The 20,868-nt window shown below is 34.8% G+C and overlaps 5 long non-coding RNA genes across 5 annotated transcripts; all 5 read right to left on the bottom strand.

The window, feature by feature from the left end:
- Positions 1 to 333: 333 nt before the first annotated feature.
- LOC145207593 (uncharacterized) lies at positions 334 to 1,547 on the bottom strand. The gene is made up of 2 exons (XR_013854083.1): positions 1,223 to 1,547; positions 334 to 1,066 (listed from the first exon to the last, which is right to left on the bottom strand). It is a non-coding gene; the product is annotated as an uncharacterized LOC145207593 (long non-coding RNA).
- Positions 1,548 to 4,054: 2,507 nt separating this feature from the next.
- On the bottom strand, positions 4,055 to 6,367 carry LOC145207592 (uncharacterized). Its single transcript, XR_013854082.1, has 2 exons — positions 4,944 to 6,367; positions 4,055 to 4,787 (listed from the first exon to the last, which is right to left on the bottom strand). It is a non-coding gene; the product is annotated as an uncharacterized LOC145207592 (long non-coding RNA).
- A 1,409-nt stretch (positions 6,368 to 7,776) lies between these two features.
- LOC145207591 (uncharacterized) lies at positions 7,777 to 10,088 on the bottom strand. The gene is made up of 2 exons (XR_013854081.1): positions 8,666 to 10,088; positions 7,777 to 8,509 (listed from the first exon to the last, which is right to left on the bottom strand). It is a non-coding gene; the product is annotated as an uncharacterized LOC145207591 (long non-coding RNA).
- A 1,409-nt stretch (positions 10,089 to 11,497) lies between these two features.
- Positions 11,498 to 13,248, bottom strand: LOC145207589 (uncharacterized). The gene is made up of 2 exons (XR_013854079.1): positions 12,387 to 13,248; positions 11,498 to 12,230 (listed from the first exon to the last, which is right to left on the bottom strand). It is a non-coding gene; the product is annotated as an uncharacterized LOC145207589 (long non-coding RNA).
- Positions 13,249 to 15,219: 1,971 nt separating this feature from the next.
- LOC145207590 (uncharacterized) lies at positions 15,220 to 17,216 on the bottom strand. Its single transcript, XR_013854080.1, has 2 exons — positions 16,109 to 17,216; positions 15,220 to 15,952 (listed from the first exon to the last, which is right to left on the bottom strand). It is a non-coding gene; the product is annotated as an uncharacterized LOC145207590 (long non-coding RNA).
- Between the last annotated feature and the right edge of the window lie 3,652 nt (positions 17,217 to 20,868).

Raw genomic sequence — 20,868 nt, 5'->3', positions numbered from 1 at the left:
GAGAGCGACATAGAAATTACAATGGAAGGGGAACAACTGGAAGCAGTCTCAATGAAGATGTGACATGAAGACGAAAGTTTCAAGGGTTCGGCCATGTAACATGGAATCATGCACAGCACTGTTAAAGGTCATGAGAAGACACAGGAGACCCAGAACGAACTGGCTTTGGCAATGTTCAGGGGTGAAATGCATGGGACTGGCAGAGGATGAAGATAGATGGAGAAAATGCGCCAACGATCCCAGGACTACAATTATATTCAGGAACTTAATTAAAATGTTAAGGCAATATTGTTGTTACAAAAACGTCTTGAGTAATCATAAAGCATGAAAAAATACTTCAGACAACTTTTATTATTAAACAAAAAACAACAAATTTATGAATGCCTAATATAAAGACTAGATGTGATAAAGAACTTAAAAATCTAAGCAAGCACACCATATTCTCTAGCTGTCAGTGTATCGATTAATACTCATGTGACAATGCATTATAAATAAATAAGAAAAGAAGAGGGAAATAGTGAGTGAGAGCATCGGGTAAAACACAACAATTGACATGTCAAAATAAAAAAATCACCCATCTTAAGGGCTAGCAGGTTAGTAACGGGTTGCTATGTGCAAAATAATAAAATATCAAACCACAATCAACAGTCCTTTAAAATTAATCCCCAATTGGTGATTGTTTAAGGCTGTTAAAACTTCAAAAAATAACCAGCCCAAATGAATGCAAGTAACACTATCCCTATAACATCACAGAAACTCGTTATTTGTGGTGCGTCAGATTATGAGAGATGTTTTTAAACTTTGATGGCCTGTGGGTTAAATACTGGAGCTGTCAAGACAAATGGCTATCTACATGACCATATCCACCATCTGCTGCGAAAAAACTTCAGGGAAAAAAAACACAAATTGAGTAAAATCAAAATGTGCCTCCTTTAGGAAAGGGGACCCATAACATCACAAATTTTAAGCAAACAGGACATTGCCAAGACTGAATTATTCCAAGCTCAGAGGTGTTGATTCCCACACATTTGATGTGATACCAATGTCTGCAACTGTCACTTCCAATCTGTTCACAAAAGTTTTACATGTAGATAAGCACACAGTTTTTATGTACACGTGATAAAAAATTAGGCTTTTACCATTGTTTTACCATTTTGTGCACTATATCAAAATTAATTATGTGTAAAGTGGGTCATGCTGTCTAAAACAAAAAAAAACTTACCTATTTTCTAATCACAATTTCCACATTGGCTACATAGCTCAAGAAGACTGTCTAAAATAAAATGATATTATGAATGATTAGCAGCATCACTAGAATTGCTTTTAAAGCTTAAAAAATGGAAAATATTTAATGGTCTTCCTGGATTCATCTAACTTTTTTTGACCAATTTTATTCCTGTAATGAAGCAGTGCTCTTCTCGAACTAGAATACAAAACTATTAGGTTAGGATTTTTTAAGGTAGTGTTTGACAAATTCAGCAACCTTTAAGGATTATTTTTGTTTGTTTCTTGTAACCTTTTAAACAACCGATTAGCAAAAACTTTTAATTAATGAAAACATTCACAAGAGTGGCTGGTTGTTTTCTGACCAATATTTTGTAACAAAAATATACAATGGCAATACTGTGTCATTTTTTACTATTTTACAGATACTTCTGTTGCTTGTTGTTGAATCAATCAGATCTAAATATGATCAGTTTAAACATTGTGTCGAGTCAGTTACAAAAATGAAATAAAAAGCAAGGTGATAAACTGTATAAGCAAAGATGGATCCCAAAAAAGGATAACTAAGAAATTAATTAAAATACCAAACAAAACAAATGTTTTACTCCTCCAAGTCTGTTAAGAACCAGTATTGAACCGCTTTCTTTTGTGCTGGTAGTTGCTTAATACTTTCTTAATATTGTTTACTGCTAATAGGTTTCCAATCTTTAAATGTTGGTGGCTTTCTCCTAAGAAATAAACCAAAAAACATGAACAATTTTCATTTGAATATGGCGAAATCAGCTGGTTAAAACAAAACAAATACTAAGTTGTAACAGTGTCTGGCAGCTAGGAATTTCATGAATCCACTGTTTTCAAACAGCTAAATGTGTTGGTCCAATCTAAAAAGTATTTTATTGTTTGGAAACTCAGATGAGCTCCTCTTTTTTGCAAGTAACATTCATATTGTCAAATATGGCATTCAGATATCACAATGTGACACACAACAGAGCTTAGACATGTTTAAATAATAAACAAATTGACTAAAAAAAAGTGATTGAACTCTTTCGCCCTGTTAGAGCTCGTCAGACTGCCTGGCAGACAATGAAAGTTCAAAAATCGTAAAAAAACACACTTACCTTTGCTGCTTGCAATTTTTCAAGATTTAACAAATGCCTTATTAAAGTCATAAGCACGAAATATTGCACGAAATTTTACAATTTTAAGACCTAATTTGCTTGTGTTCGGGAAGTATTTTTTATAATTATACATGGATTTAGTCCTGTTGCTTCTTAGTATGGTTTGCAATAGAAGCTGACTAATTGAAATCAAGCAGGGCTGCCACTTTGGTTTGAATGAAATAATCCAGTTTGACCTTAAAATATATCTACAATCATTTAGATGGAAAAACACAACATCCAAAAATATATCTAAACATAAAATAATCCAATTTAATGTAATGTATTAGCCAAACAAAATGGCATATGAAGGTTTTTAATATAAATTGATCTATATTGATGCTAAAGAAGCTTACTTCTTCCATTTCATCACTCTATTTTTCTGAGACGGGGTTGTGACAATTTAGTGACAGGCTGTCACCTATCGCCTGTCAATGATAGGGTGTCAGGTACAAACTGACACCCTGTCACAGATTTACTGACACCCTGTCACAGATTTATTGACACCCTGTCACTGATTCGATGACGCCCTGTCACAGATTTACTGACACCCTGTCACAGATTCACTGACGCCCTGTCATTGATTTTGACACCCTGTCACTGATTCACTGGCGTCCTGTCAATGATTAAATGACGCCTTGTCACTGATTTATAATTTTCGAAAAAAACAGTGTTTTTGCTTTGTCGTCTGAAAGAGCCAAGCTGCAGAGAGGGGTTTAAAATAAAGATGAAAGGCAGATTTTAAGCATTGTTGCCAGAACTAACATCTGAGTTCTCTAAAATCGTGAATGCGACCACAATGGAAACTTTGGAAATAGCTATAGAACCAGAAAGCACCCTGGAAAACACAAGAGATCATGAATAAATACGATAGAAACTTCTTTCTGAAGAACAAGCCAGTTTCTGTGGACGACCAAGCAAAACCTAACAGTTCGAATACTAGGTGAAAAATTTAGACCAACATCAAGAACTTCCTGCAGAGTTTGGAGAAAAGCTCTGTAGAGTAGGAAGGTGAAACATGGTATCAGTCTCCACCGGATCTTTCTGATCAAAGCACTTTATAATACGGCCAGAAATGCAGTGACAACCCACAGAAGTGCACTTTGGTTGCAGTATGTCAAGAGTGTATGCTGTCGCTTATCTTGTTCAACATATTATTAGAGCACATAATGAGGGAAACAATGGCAGATTTTGAGGAAACAGTGTCAGTGATGGCGGGACAAATTCATTGCAGAGTGGTAAGCAACTTACTGACATTGGACAGTACAATGAGAAGGTATGGAATGGAGATAAGAAGTGACAAAAGCAAGATCATGGTAAGGTCAAGGCAAAGTGATAAAGAGAGCGACATAGAAATTACAATGGAAGGGGAACAACTGGAAGCAGTCTCAATGAAGATGTGACATGAAGACGAAAGTTTCAAGGGTTCGGCCATGTAACATGGAATCATGCACAGCACTGTTAAAGGTCATGAGAAGACACAGGAGACCCAGAACGAACTGGCTTTGGCAATGTTCAGGGGTGAAATGCATGGGACTGGCAGAGGATGAAGATAGATGGAGAAAATGCGCCAACGATCCCAGGACTACAATTATATTCAGGAACTTAATTAAAATGTTAAGGCAATATTGTTGTTACAAAAACTTCTTGAGTAATCATAAAGCATGAAAAAATACTTCAGACAACTTTTATTATTAAACAAAAAACAACAAATTTATGAATGCCTAATATAAAGACTAGATGTGATAAAGAACTTAAAAATCTAAGCAAGCACACCATATTCTCTAGCTGTCAGTGTATCGATTAATACTCATGTGACAATGCATTATAAATAAATAAGAAAAGAAGAGGGAAATAGTGAGTGAGAGCATCGGGTAAAACACAACAATTGACATGTCAAAATAAAAAAATCACCCATCTTAAGGGCTAGCAGGTTAGTAACGGGTTGCTATGTGCAAAATAATAAAATATCAAACCACAATCAACAGTCCTTTAAAATTAATCCCCAATTGGTGATTGTTTAAGGCTGTTAAAACTTCAAAAAATAACCAGCCCAAATGAATGCAAGTAACACTATCCCTATAACATCACAGAAACTCGTTATTTGTGGTGCGTCAGATTATGAGAGATGTTTTTAAACTTTGATGGCCTGTGGGTTAAATACTGGAGCTGTCAAGACAAATGGCTATCTACATGACCATATCCACCATCTGCTGCGAAAAAACTTCAGGGAAAAAAAACACAAATTGAGTAAAATCAAAATGTGCCTCCTTTAGGAAAGGGGACCCATAACATCACAAATTTTAAGCAAACAGGACATTGCCAAGACTGAATTATTCCAAGCTCAGAGGTGTTGATTCCCACACATTTGATGTGATACCAATGTCTGCAACTGTCACTTCCAATCTGTTCACAAAAGTTTTACATGTAGATAAGCACACAGTTTTTATGTACACGTGATAAAAAATTATGCTTTTACCATTGTTTTACCATTTTGTGCACTATATCAAAATTAATTATGTGTAAAGTGGGTCATGCTGTCTAAAACAAAAAAAAACTTACCTATTTTCTAATCACAATTTCCACATTGGCTACATAGCTCAAGAAGACTGTCTAAAATAAAATGATATTATGAATGATTAGCAGCATCACTAGAATTGCTTTTAAAGCTTAAAAAATGGAAAATATTTAATGGTCTTCCTGGATTCATCTAACTTTTTTTGACCAATTTTATTCCTGTAATGAAGCAGTGCTCTTCTCGAACTAGAATACAAAACTATTAGGTTAGGATTTTTTAAGGTAGTGTTTGACAAATTCAGCAACCTTTAAGGATTATTTTTGTTTTTTTCTTGTAACCTTTTAAACAACCGATTAGCAAAAACTTTTAATTAATGAAAACAATCACAAGAGTGGCTGGTTGTTTTCTGACCAATATTTTGTAACAAAAATATACAATGGCAATACTGTGTCATTTTTTACTATTTTACAGATACTTCTGTTGCTTGTTGTTGAATCAATCAGATCTAAATATGATCAGTTTAAACATTGTGTCGAGTCAGTTACAAAAATGAAATAAAAAGCAAGGTGATAAACTGTATAAGCAAAGATGGATCCCAAAAAAGGATAACTAAGAAATTAATTAAAATACCAAACAAAACAAATGTTTTACTCCTCCAAGTCTGTTAAGAACCAGTATTGAACCGCTTTCTTTTGTGCTGGTAGTTGCTTAATACTTTCTTAATATTGTTTACTGCTAATAGGTTTCCAATCTTTAAATGTTGGTGGCTTTCTCCTAAGAAATAAACCAAAAAACATGAACAATTTTCATTTGAATATGGCGAAATCAGCTGGTTAAAACAAAACAAATACTAAGTTGTAACAGTGTCTGGCAGCTAGGAATTTCATGAATCCACTGTTTTCAAACAGCTAAATGTGTTGGTCCAATCTAAAAAGTATTTTATTGTTTGGAAACTCAGATGAGCTCCTCTTTTTTGCAAGTAACATTCATATTGTCAAATATGGCATTCAGATATCACAATGTGACACACAACAGAGCTTAGACATGTTTAAATAATAAACAAATTGACTAAAAAAAAAGTGATTGAACTCTTTCGCCCTGTTAGAGCTCGTCAGACTGCCTGGCAGACAATGAAAGTTCAAAAATCGTAAAAAAACACACTTACCTTTGCTGCTTGCAATTTTTCAAGATTTAACAAATGCCTTATTAAAGTCATAAGCACGAAATATTGCACGAAATTTTACAATTTTAAGACCTAATTTGCTTGTGTTCGGGAAGTATTTTTTATAATTATACATGGATTTAGTCCTGTTGCTTCTTAGTATGGTTTGCAATAGAAGCTGACTAATTGAAATCAAGCAGGGCTGCCACTTTGGTTTGAATGAAATAATCCAGTTTGACCTTAAAATATATCTAGAATCATTTAGATGGAAAAACAAAACATCCAAAAATATATCTAAACATAAAATAATCCAATTTAATGTAATGTATTAGCCAAACAAAATGGCATATGAAGGTTTTTAATATAAATTGATCTATATTGATGCTAAAGAAGCTTACTTCTTCCATTTCATCACTCTATTTTTCTGAGACGGGGTTGTGACAATTTAGTGACAGGCTGTCACCTATCGCCTGTCAATGATAGGGTGTCAGGTACAAACTGACACCCTGTCACAGATTTACTGACACCCTGTCGCAGATTTATTGACACCCTGTCACTGATTCGATGACGCCCTGTCACAGATTTACTGACACCCTGTCACAGATTCACTGACGCCCTGTCATTGATTTTGACACCCTGTCACTGATTCACTGGCGTCCTGTCAATGATTAAATGACGCCTTGTCACTGATTTATAATTTTCGAAAAAAACAGTGTTTTTGCTTTGTCGTCTGAAAGTGCCAAGCTGCAGAGAGGGGTTTAAAATAAAGATGAAAGGCAGATTTTAAGCATTGTTGCCAGAACTAACATCTGAGTTCTCTAAAATCGTGAATGCGACCACAATGGAAACTTTGGAAATAGCTATAGAACCAGAAAGCACCCTGGAAAACACAAGAGATCATGAATAAATACGATAGAAACTTCTTTCTGAAGAACAAGCCAGTTTCTGTGGACGACCAAGCAAAACCTAACAGTTCGAATACTAGGTGAAAAATTTAGACCAACATCAAGAACTTCCTGCAGAGTTTGGAGAAAAGCTCTGTAGAGTAGGAAGGTGAAACATGGTATCAGTCTCCACCGGATCTTTCTGATCAAAGCACTTTATAATACGGCCAGAAATGCAGTGACAACCCACAGAAGTGCACTTTGGTTGCAGTATGTCAAGAGTGTATGCTGTCGCTTATCTTGTTCAACATATTATTAGAGCACATAATGAGGGAACCAATGGCAGATTTTGAGGAAACAGTGTCAGTGATGGCGGGACAAATTCATTGCAGAGTGGTAAGCAACTTACTGACATTGGACAGTACAATGAGAAGGTATGGAATGGAGATAAGAAGTGACAAAAGCAAGATCATGGTAAGGTCAAGGCAAAGTGATAAAGAGAGCGACATAGAAATTACAATGGAAGGGGAACAACTGGAAGCAGTCTCAATGAAGATGTGACATGAAGACGAAAGTTTCAAGGGTTCGGCCATGTAACATGGAATCATGCACAGCACTGTTAAAGGTCATGAGAAGACACAGGAGACCCAGAACGAACTGGCTTTGGCAATGTTCAGGGGTGAAATGCATGGGACTGGCAGAGGATGAAGATAGATGGAGAAAATGCGCCAACGATCCCAGGACTACAATTATATTCAGGAACTTAATTAAAATGTTAAGGCAATATTGTTGTTACAAAAACTTCTTGAGTAATCATAAAGCATGAAAAAATACTTCAGACAACTTTTATTATTAAACAAAAAACAACAAATTTATGAATGCCTAATATAAAGACTAGATGTGATAAAGAACTTAAAAATCTAAGCAAGCACACCATATTCTCTAGCTGTCAGTGTATCGATTAATACTCATGTGACAATGCATTATAAATAAATAAGAAAAGAAGAGGGAAATAGTGAGTGAGAGCATCGGGTAAAACACAACAATTGACATGTCAAAATAAAAAAATCACCCATCTTAAGGGCTAGCAGGTTAGTAACGGGTTGCTATGTGCAAAATAATAAAATATCAAACCACAATCAACAGTCCTTTAAAATTAATCCCCAATTGGTGATTGTTTAAGGCTGTTAAAACTTCAAAAAATAACCAGCCCAAATGAATGCAAGTAACACTATCCCTATAACATCACAGAAACTCGTTATTTGTGGTGCGTCAGATTATGAGAGATGTTTTTAAACTTTGATGGCCTGTGGGTTAAATACTGGAGCTGTCAAGACAAATGGCTATCTACATGACCATATCCACCATCTGCTGCGAAAAAACTTCAGGGAAAAAAAACACAAATTGAGTAAAATCAAAATGTGCCTCCTTTAGGAAAGGGGACCCATAACATCACAAATTTTAAGCAAACAGGACATTGCCAAGACTGAATTATTCCAAGCTCAGAGGTGTTGATTCCCACACATTTGATGTGATACCAATGTCTGCAACTGTCACTTCCAATCTGTTCACAAAAGTTTTACATGTAGATAAGCACACAGTTTTTATGTACACGTGATAAAAAATTATGCTTTTACCATTGTTTTACCATTTTGTGCACTATATCAAAATTAATTATGTGTAAAGTGGGTCATGCTGTCTAAAACAAAAAAAAACTTACCTATTTTCTAATCACAATTTCCACATTGGCTACATAGCTCAAGAAGACTGTCTAAAATAAAATGATATTATGAATGATTAGCAGCATCACTAGAATTGCTTTTAAAGCTTAAAAAATGGAAAATATTTAATGGTCTTCCTGGATTCATCTAACTTTTTTTGACCAATTTTATTCCTGTAATGAAGCAGTGCTCTTCTCGAACTAGAATACAAAACTATTAGGTTAGGATTTTTTAAGGTAGTGTTTGACAAATTCAGCAACCTTTAAGGATTATTTTTGTTTTTTTCTTGTAACCTTTTAAACAACCGATTAGCAAAAACTTTTAATTAATGAAAACAATCACAAGAGTGGCTGGTTGTTTTCTGACCAATATTTTGTAACAAAAATATACAATGGCAATACTGTGTCATTTTTTACTATTTTACAGATACTTCTGTTGCTTGTTGTTGAATCAATCAGATCTAAATATGATCAGTTTAAACATTGTGTCGAGTCAGTTACAAAAATGAAATAAAAAGCAAGGTGATAAACTGTATAAGCAAAGATGGATCCCAAAAAAGGATAACTAAGAAATTAATTAAAATACCAAACAAAACAAATGTTTTACTCCTCCAAGTCTGTTAAGAACCAGTATTGAACCGCTTTCTTTTGTGCTGGTAGTTGCTTAATACTTTCTTAATATTGTTTACTGCTAATAGGTTTCCAATCTTTAAATGTTGGTGGCTTTCTCCTAAGAAATAAACCAAAAAACATGAACAATTTTCATTTGAATATGGCGAAATCAGCTGGTTAAAACAAAACAAATACTAAGTTGTAACAGTGTCTGGCAGCTAGGAATTTCATGAATCCACTGTTTTCAAACAGCTAAATGTGTTGGTCCAATCTAAAAAGTATTTTATTGTTTGGAAACTCAGATGAGCTCCTCTTTTTTGCAAGTAACATTCATATTGTCAAATATGGCATTCAGATATCACAATGTGACACACAACAGAGCTTAGACATGTTTAAATAATAAACAAATTGACTAAAAAAAAGTGATTGAACTCTTTCGCCCTGTTAGAGCTCGTCAGACTGCCTGGCAGACAATGAAAGTTCAAAAATCGTAAAAAAACACACTTACCTTTGCTGCTTGCAATTTTTCAAGATTTAACAAATGCCTTATTAAAGTCATAAGCACGAAATATTGCACGAAATTTTACAATTTTAAGACCTAATTTGCTTGTGTTCGGGAAGTATTTTTTATAATTATACATGGATTTAGTCCTGTTGCTTCTTAGTATGGTTTGCAATAGAAGCTGACTAATTGAAATCAAGCAGGGCTGCCACTTTGGTTTGAATGAAATAATCCAGTTTGACCTTAAAATATATCTAGAATCATTTAGATGGAAAAACAAAACATCCAAAAATATATCTAAACATAAAATAATCCAATTTAATGTAATGTATTAGCCAAACAAAATGGCATATGAAGGTTTTTAATATAAATTGATCTATATTGATGCTAAAGAAGCTTACTTCTTCCATTTCATCACTCTATTTTTCTGAGACGGGGTTGTGACAATTTAGTGACAGGCTGTCACCTATCGCCTGTCAATGATAGGGTGTCAGGTACAAACTGACACCCTGTCACAGATTTACTGACACCCTGTCACAGATTTATTGACACCCTGTCACTGATTCGATGACGCCCTGTCACAGATTTACTGACACCCTGTCACAGATTCACTGACGCCCTGTCATTGATTTTGACACCCTGTCACTGATTCACTGGCGTCCTGTCAATGATTAAATGACGCCTTGTCACTGATTTATAATTTTCGAAAAAAACAGTGTTTTTGCTTTGTCGTCGGAAAGAGCCAAGCTGCAGAGAGGGGTTTAAAATAAAGATGAAAGGCAGATTTTAAGCATTGTTGCCAGAACTAACATCTGAGTTCTCTAAAATCGTGAATGCGACCACAATGGAAACTTTGGAAATAGCTATAGAACCAGAAAGCACCCTGGAAAACACAAGAGATCATGAATAAATACGATAGAAACTTCTTTCTGAAGAACAAGCCAGTTTCTGTGGACGACCAAGCAAAACCTAACAGTTCGAATACTAGGTGAAAAATTTAGACCAACATCAAGAACTTCCTGCAGAGTTTGGAGAAAAGCTCTGTAGAGTAGGAAGGTGAAACATGGTATCAGTCTCCACCGGATCTTTCTGATCAAAGCACTTTATAATACGGCCAGAAATGCAGTGACAACCCACAGAAGTGCACTTTGGTTGCAGTATGTCAAGAGTGTATGCTGTCGCTTATCTTGTTCAACATATTATTAGAGCACATAATGAGGGAAACAATGGCAGATTTTGAGGAAACAGTGTCAGTGATGGCGGGACAAATTCATTGCAGAGTGGTAAGCAACTTACTGACATTGGACAGTACAATGAGAAGGTATGGAATGGAGATAAGAAGTGACAAAAGCAAGATCATGGTAAGGTCAAGGCAAAGTGATAAAGAGAGCGACATAGAAATTACAATGGAAGGGGAACAACTGGAAGCAGTCTCAATGAAGATGTGACATGAAGACGAAAGTTTCAAGGGTTCGGCCATGTAACATGGAATCATGCACAGCACTGTTAAAGGTCATGAGAAGACACAGGAGACCCAGAACGAACTGGCTTTGGCAATGTTCAGGGGTGAAATGCATGGGACTGGCAGAGGATGAAGATAGATGGAGAAAATGCGCCAACGATCCCAGGACTACAATTATATTCAGGAACTTAATTAAAATGTTAAGGCAATATTGTTGTTACAAAAACTTCTTGAGTAATCATAAAGCATGAAAAAATACTTCAGACAACTTTTATTATTAAACAAAAAACAACAAATTTATGAATGCCTAATATAAAGACTAGATGTGATAAAGAACTTAAAAATCTAAGCAAGCACACCATATTCTCTAGCTGTCAGTGTATCGATTAATACTCATGTGACAATGCATTATAAATAAATAAGAAAAGAAGAGGGAAATAGTGAGTGAGAGCATCGGGTAAAACACAACAATTGACATGTCAAAATAAAAAAATCACCCATCTTAAGGGCTAGCAGGTTAGTAACGGGTTGCTATGTGCAAAATAATAAAATATCAAACCACAATCAACAGTCCTTTAAAATTAATCCCCAATTGGTGATTGTTTAAGGCTGTTAAAACTTCAAAAAATAACCAGCCCAAATGAATGCAAGTAACACTATCCCTATAACATCACAGAAACTCGTTATTTGTGGTGCGTCAGATTATGAGAGATGTTTTTAAACTTTGATGGCCTGTGGGTTAAATACTGGAGCTGTCAAGACAAATGGCTATCTACATGACCATATCCACCATCTGCTGCGAAAAAACTTCAGGGAAAAAAAACACAAATTGAGTAAAATCAAAATGTGCCTCCTTTAGGAAAGGGGACCCATAACATCACAAATTTTAAGCAAACAGGACATTGCCAAGACTGAATTATTCCAAGCTCAGAGGTGTTGATTCCCACACATTTGATGTGATACCAATGTCTGCAACTGTCACTTCCAATCTGTTCACAAAAGTTTTACATGTAGATAAGCACACAGTTTTTATGTACACGTGATAAAAAATTATGCTTTTACCATTGTTTTACCATTTTGTGCACTATATCAAAATTAATTATGTGTAAAGTGGGTCATGCTGTCTAAAACAAAAAAAAACTTACCTATTTTCTAATCACAATTTCCACATTGGCTACATAGCTCAAGAAGACTGTCTAAAATAAAATGATATTATGAATGATTAGCAGCATCACTAGAATTGCTTTTAAAGCTTAAAAAATGGAAAATATTTAATGGTCTTCCTGGATTCATCTAACTTTTTTTGACCAATTTTATTCCTGTAATGAAGCAGTGCTCTTCTCGAACTAGAATACAAAACTATTAGGTTAGGATTTTTTAAGGTAGTGTTTGACAAATTCAGCAACCTTTAAGGATTATTTTTGTTTGTTTCTTGTAACCTTTTAAACAACCGATTAGCAAAAACTTTTAATTAATGAAAACAATCACAAGAGTGGCTGGTTGTTTTCTGACCAATATTTTGTAACAAAAATATACAATGGCAATACTGTGTCATTTTTTACTATTTTACAGATACTTCTGTTGCTTGTTGTTGAATCAATCAGATCTAAATATGATCAGTTTAAACATTGTGTCGAGTCAGTTACAAAAATGAAATAAAAAGCAAGGTGATAAACTGTATAAGCAAAGATGGATCCCAAAAAAGGATAACTAAGAAATTAATTAAAATACCAAACAAAACAAATGTTTTACTCCTCCAAGTCTGTTAAGAACCAGTATTGAACCGCTTTCTTTTGTGCTGGTAGTTGCTTAATACTTTCTTAATATTGTTTACTGCTAATAGGTTTCCAATCTTTAAATGTTGGTGGCTTTCTCCTAAGAAATAAACCAAAAAACATGAACAATTTTCATTTGAATATGGCGAAATCAGCTGGTTAAAACAAAACAAATACTAAGTTGTAACAGTGTCTGGCAGCTAGGAATTTCATGAATCCACTGTTTTCAAACAGCTAAATATGTTGGTCCAATCTAAAAAGTATTTTATTGTTTGGAAACTCAGATGAGCTCCTCTTTTTTGCAAGTAACATTCATATTGTCAAATATGGCATTCAGATATCACAATGTGACACACAACAGAGCTTAGACATGTTTAAATAATAAACAAATTGACTAAAAAAAAAGTGATTGAACTCTTTCGCCCTGTTAGAGCTCGTCAGACTGCCTGGCAGACAATGAAAGTTCAAAAATCGTAAAAAAACACACTTACCTTTGCTGCTTGCAATTTTTCAAGATTTAACAAATGCCTTATTAAAGTCATAAGCACGAAATATTGCACGAAATTTTACAATTTTAAGACCTAATTTGCTTGTGTTCGGGAAGTATTTTTTATAATTATACATGGATTTAGTCCTGTTGCTTCTTAGTATGGTTTGCAATAGAAGCTGACTAATTGAAATCAAGCAGGGCTGCCACTTTGGTTTGAATGAAATAATCCAGTTTGACCTTAAAATATATCTAGAATCATTTAGATGGAAAAACAAAACATCCAAAAATATATCTAAACATAAAATAATCCAATTTAATGTAATGTATTAGCCAAACAAAATGGCATATGAAGGTTTTTAATATAAATTGATCTATATTGATGCTAAAGAAGCTTACTTCTTCCATTTCATCACTCTATTTTTCTGAGACGGGGTTGTGACAATTTAGTGACAGGCTGTCACCTATCGCCTGTCAATGATAGGGTGTCAGGTACAAACTGACACCCTGTCACAGATTTACTGACACCCTGTCGCAGATTTATTGACACCCTGTCACTGATTCGATGACGCCCTGTCACAGATTTACTGACACCCTGTCACAGATTCACTGACGCCCTGTCATTGATTTTGACACCCTGTCACTGATTCACTGGCGTCCTGTCAATGATTAAATGACGCCTTGTCACTGATTTATAATTTTCGAAAAAAACAGTGTTTTTGCTTTGTCGTCTGAAAGAGCCAAGCTGCAGAGAGGGGTTTAAAATAAAGATGAAAGGCAGATTTTAAGCATTGTTGCCAGAACTAACATCTGAGTTCTCTAAAATCGTGAATGCGACCACAATGGAAACTTTGGAAATAGCTATAGAACCAGAAAGCACCCTGGAAAACACAAGAGATCATGAATAAATACGATAGAAACTTCTTTCTGAAGAACAAGCCAGTTTCTGTGGACGACCAAGCAAAACCTAACAGTTCGAATACTAGGTGAAAAATTTAGACCAACATCAAGAACTTCCTGCAGAGTTTGGAGAAAAGCTCTGTAGAGTAGGAAGGTGAAACATGGTATCTGTCTCCACCGGATCTTTCTGATCAAAGCACTTTATAATACGGCCAGAAATGCAGTGACAACCCACAGAAGTGCACTTTGGTTGCAGTATGTCAAGAGTGTATGCTGTCGCTTATCTTGTTCAACATATTATTAGAGCACATAATGAGGGAACCAATGGCAGATTTTGAGGAAACAGTGTCAGTGATGGCGGGACAAATTCATTGCAGAGTGGTAAGCAACTTACTGACATTGGACAGTACAATGAGAAGGTATGGAATGGAGATAAGAAGTGACAAAAGCAAGATCATGGTAAGGTCAAGGCAAAGTGATAAAGAGAGCGACATAGAAATTACAATGGAAGGGGAACAACTGGAAGCAGTCTCAATGAAGATGTGACATGAAGACGAAAGTTTCAAGGGTTCGGCCATGTAACATGGAATCATGCACAGCACTGTTAAAGGTCATGAGAAGACACAGGAGACCCAGAACGAACTGGCTTTGGCAATGTTCAGGGGTGAAATGCATGGGACTGGCAGAGGATGAAGATAGATGGAGAAAATGCGCCAACGATCCCAGGACTACAATTATATTCAGGAACTTAATTAAAATGTTAAGGCAATATTGTTGTTACAAAAACTTCTTGAGTAATCATAAAGCATGAAAAAATACTTCAGACAACTTTTATTATTAAACAAAAAACAACAAATTTATGAATGCCTAATATAAAGACTAGATGTGATAAAGAACTTAAAAATCTAAGCAAGCACACCATATTCTCTAGCTGTCAGTGTATCGATTAATACTCATGTGACAATGCATTATAAATAAATAAGAAAAGAAGAGGGAAATAGTGAGTGAGAGCATCGGGTAAAACACAACAATTGACATGTCAAAATAAAAAAATCACCCATCTTAAGGGCTAGCAGGTTAGTAACGGGTTGCTATGTGCAAAATAATAAAATATCAAACCACAATCAACAGTCCTTTAAAATTAATCCCCAATTGGTGATTGTTTAAGGCTGTTAAAACTTCAAAAAATAACCAGCCCAAATGAATGCAAGTAACACTATCCCTATAACATCACAGAAACTCGTTATTTGTGGTGCGTCAGATTATGAGAGATGTTTTTAAACTTTGATGGCCTGTGGGTTAAATACTGGAGCTGTCAAGACAAATGGCTATCTACATGACCATATCCACCATCTGCTGCGAAAAAACTTCAGGGAAAAAAAACACAAATTGAGTAAAATCAAAATGTGCCTCCTTTAGGAAAGGGGACCCATAACATCACAAATTTTAAGCAAACAGGACATTGCCAAGACTGAATTATTCCAAGCTCAGAGGTGTTGATTCCCACACATTTGATGTGATACCAATGTCTGCAACTGTCACTTCCAATCTGTTCACAAAAGTTTTACATGTAGATAAGCACACAGTTTTTATGTACACGTGATAAAAAATTATGCTTTTACCATTGTTTTACCATTTTGTGCACTATATCAAAATTAATTATGTGTAAAGTGGGTCATGCTGTCTAAAACAAAAAAAAACTTACCTATTTTCTAATCACAATTTCCACATTGGCTACATAGCTCAAGAAGACTGTCTAAAATAAAATGATATTATGAATGATTAGCAGCATCACTAGAATTGCTTTTAAAGCTTAAAAAATGGAAAATATTTAATGGTCTTCCTGGATTCATCTAACTTTTTTTGACCAATTTTATTCCTGTAATGAAGCAGTGCTCTTCTCGAACTAGAATACAAAACTATTAGGTTAGGATTTTTTAAGGTAGTGTTTGACAAATTCAGCAACCTTTAAGGATTATTTTTGTTTTTTTCTTGTAACCTTTTAAACAACCGATTAGCAAAAACTTTTAATTAATGAAAACAATCACAAGAGTGGCTGGTTGTTTTCTGACCAATATTTTGTAACAAAAATATACAATGGCAATACTGTGTCATTTTTTACTATTTTACAGATACTTCTGTTGCTTGTTGTTGAATCAATCAGATCTAAATATGATCAGTTTAAACATTGTGTCGAGTCAGTTACAAAAATGAAATAAAAAGCAAGGTGATAAACTGTATAAGCAAAGATGGATCCCAAAAAAGGATAACTAAGAAATTAATTAAAATACCAAACAAAACAAATGTTTTACTCCTCCAAGTCTGTTAAGAACCAGTATTGAACCGCTTTCTTTTGTGCTGGTAGTTGCTTAATACTTTCTTAATATTGTTTACTGCTAATAGGTTTCCAATCTTTAAATGTTGGTGGCTTTCTCCTAAGAAATAAACCAAAAAACATGAACAATTTTCATTTGAATATGGCGAAATCAGCTGGTTAAAACAAAACAAATACTAAGTTGTAACAGTGTCTGGCAGCTAGGAATTTCATGAATCCACTGTTTTCAAACAGCTAAATGTGTTGGTCCAATCTAAAAAGTATTTTATTGTTTGGAAACTCAGATGAGCTCCTCTTTTTTGCAAGTAACATTCATATTGTCAAATATGGCATTCAGATATCACAATGTGACACACAACAGAGCTTAGACATGTTTAAATAATAAACAAATTGACTAAAAAAAAGTGATTGAACTCTTTCGCCCTGTTAGAGCTCGTCAGACTGCCTGGCAGACAATGAAAGTTCAAAAATCGTAAAAAAACACACTTACCTTTACTGCTTGCAATTTTTCAAGATTTAACAAATGCCTTATTAAAGTCATAAGCACGAAATATTGCACGAAATTTTACAATTTTAAGACCTAATTTGCTTGTGTTCGGGAAGTATTTTTTATAATTATACATGGATTTAGTCCTGTTGCTTCTTAGTATGGTTTGCAATAGAAGCTGACTAATTGAAATCAAGCAGGGCTGCCACTTTGGTTTGAATGAAATAATCCAGTTTGACCTTAAAATATATCTAGAATCATTTAGATGGAAAAACAAAACATCCAAAAATATATCTAAACATAAAATAATCCAATTTAATGTAATGTATTAGCCAAACAAAATGGCATATGAAGGTTTTTAATATAAATTGATCTATATTGATGCTAAAGAAGCTTACTTCTTCCATTTCATCACTCTATTTTTCTGAGACGGGGTTGTGACAATTTAGTGACAGGCTGTCACCTATCGCCTGTCAATGATAGGGTGTCAGGTACAAACTGACACCCTGTCACAGATTTACTGACACCCTGTCACAGATTTATTGACACCCTGTCACTGATTCGATGACGCCCTGTCACAGATTTACTGACACCCTGTCACAGATTCACTGACGCCCTGTCATTGATTTTGACACCCTGTCACTGATTCACTGGCGTCCTGTCAATGATTAAATGACGCCTTGTCACTGATTTATAATTTTCGAAAAAAACAGTGTTTTTGCTTTGTCGTCGGAAAGAGCCAAGCTGCAGAGAGGGGTTTAAAATAAAGATGAAAGGCAGATTTTAAGCATTGTTGCCAGAACTAACATCTGAGTTCTCTAAAATCGTGAATGCGACCACAATGGAAACTTTGGAAATAGCTATAGAACCAGAAAGCACCCTGGAAAACACAAGAGATCATGAATAAATACGATAGAAACTTCTTTCTGAAGAACAAGCCAGTTTCTGTGGACGACCAAGCAAAACCTAACAGTTCGAATACTAGGTGAAAAATTTAGACCAACATCAAGAACTTCCTGCAGAGTTTGGAGAAAAGCTCTGTAGAGTAGGAAGGTGAAACATGGTATCAGTCTCCACCGGATCTTTCTGATCAAAGCACTTTATAATACGGCCAGAAATGCAGTGACAACCCACAGAAGTGCACTTTGGTTGCAGTATGTCAAGAGTGTATGCTGTCGCTTATCTTGTTCAACATATTATTAGAGCACATAATGAGGGAAACAATGGCAGATTTTGAGGAAACAGTGTCAGTGATGGCGGGACAAATTCATTGCAGAGTGGTAAGCAACTTACTGACATTGGACAGTACAATGAGAAGGTATGGAATGGAGATAAGAAGTGACAAAAGCAAGATCATGGTAAGGTCAAGGCAAAGTGATAAAGAGAGCGACATAGAAATTACAATGGAAGGGGAACAACTGGAAGCAGTCTCAATGAAGATGTGACATGAAGACGAAAGTTTCAAGGGTTCGGCCATGTAACATGGAATCATGCACAGCACTGTTAAAGGTCATGAGAAGACACAGGAGACCCAGAACGAACTGGCTTTGGCAATGTTCAGGGGTGAAATGCATGGGACTGGCAGAGGATGAAGATAGATGGAGAAAATGCGCCAACGATCCCAGGACTACAATTATATTCAGGAACTTAATTAAAATGTTAAGGCAATATTGTTGTTACAAAAACTTCTTGAGTAATCATAAAGCATGAAAAAATACTTCAGACAACTTTTATTATTAAACAAAAAACAACAAATTTATGAATGCCTAATATAAAGACTAGATGTGATAAAGAACTTAAAAATCTAAGCAAGCACACCATATTCTCTAGCTGTCAGTGTATCGATTAATACTCATGTGACAATGCATTATAAATAAATAAGAAAAGAAGAGGGAAATAGTGAGTGAGAGCATCGGGTAAAACACAACAATTGACATGTCAAAATAAAAAAATCACCCATCTTAAGGGCTAGCAGGTTAGTAACGGGTTGCTATGTGCAAAATAATAAAATATCAAACCACAATCAACAGTCCTTTAAAATTAATCCCCAATTGGTGATTGTTTAAGGCTGTTAAAACTTCAAAAAATAACCAGCCCAAATGAATGCAAGTAACACTATCCCTATAACATCACAGAAACTCGTTATTTGTGGTGCGTCAGATTATGAGAGATGTTTTTAAACTTTGATGGCCTGTGGGTTAAATACTGGAGCTGTCAAGACAAATGGCTATCTACATGACCATATCCACCATCTGCTGTGAAAAAACTTCAGGGAAAAAAAACACAAATTGAGTAAAATCAAAATGTGCCTCCTTTAGGAAAGGGGACCCATAACATCACAAATTTTAAGCAAACAGGACATTGCCAAGACTGAATTATTCCAAGCTCAGAGGTGTTGATTCCCACACATTTGATGTGATACCAATGTCTGCAACTGTCACTTCCAATCTGTTCACAAAAGTTTTACATGTAGATAAGCACACAGTTTTTATGTACACGTGATAAAAAATTATGCTTTTACCATTGTTTTACCATTTTGTGCACTATATCAAAATTAATTATGTGTAAAGTGGGTCATGCTGTCTAAAACAAAAAAAAACTTACCTATTTTCTAATCACAATTTCCACATTGGCTACATAGCTCAAGAAGACTGTCTAAAATAAAATGATATTATGAATGATTAGCAGCATCACTAGAATTGCTTTTAAAGCTTAAAAAATGGAAAATATTTAATGGTCTTCCTGGATTCATCTAACTTTTTTTGACCAATTTTATTCCTGTAATGAAGCAGTGCTCTTCTCGAACTAGAATACAAAACTATTAGGTTAGGATTTTTTAAGGTAGTGTTTGACAAATTCAGCAACCTTTAAGGATTATTTTTGTTTGTTTCTTGTAACCTTTTAAACAACCGATTAGCAAAAACTTTTTATTAATGAAAACAATCACAAGAGTGGCTGGTTGTTTTCTGACCAATATTTTGTAACAAAAATATACAATGGCAATACTGTGTCATTTTTTACTATTTTACAGATACTTCTGTTGCTTGTTGTTGAATCAATCAGATCTAAATATGATCAGTTTAAACATTGTGTCGAGTCAGTTACAAAAATGAAATAAAAAGCAAGGTGATAAACTGTATAAGCAAAGATGGATCCCAAAAAAGGATAACTAAGAAATTAATTAAAATACCAAACAAAACAAATGTTTTACTCCTCCAAGTCTGTTAAGAACCAGTATTGAACCGCTTTCTTTTGTGCTGGTAGTTGCTTAATACTTTCTTAATATTGTTTACTGCTAATAGGTTTCCAATCTTTAAATGTTGGTGGCTTTCTCCTAAGAAATAAACCAAAAAACATGAACAATTTTCATTTGAATATGGCGAAATCAGCTGGTTAAAACAAAACAAATACTAAGTTGTAACAGTGTCTGGCAGCTAGGAATTTCATGAATCCACTGTTTTCAAACAGCTAAATGTGTTGGTCCAATCTAAAAAGTATTTTATTGTTTGGAAACTCAGATGAGCTCCTCTTTTTTGCAAGTAACATTCATATTGTCAAATATGGCATTCAGATATCACAATGTGACACACAACAGAGCTTAGACATGTTTAAATAATAAACAAATTGACTAAAAAAAAGTGAT

This window comes from Phallusia mammillata, unplaced genomic scaffold (genome assembly GCF_965637545.1).
Source record: "Phallusia mammillata unplaced genomic scaffold, kaPhaMamm4.hap1.1 HAP1_SCAFFOLD_120, whole genome shotgun sequence".
NCBI classification, from domain to species: Eukaryota; Metazoa; Chordata; class Ascidiacea; order Phlebobranchia; family Ascidiidae; genus Phallusia; species Phallusia mammillata.
This window is presented reverse-complemented; position numbering and strand designations above follow the sequence as displayed.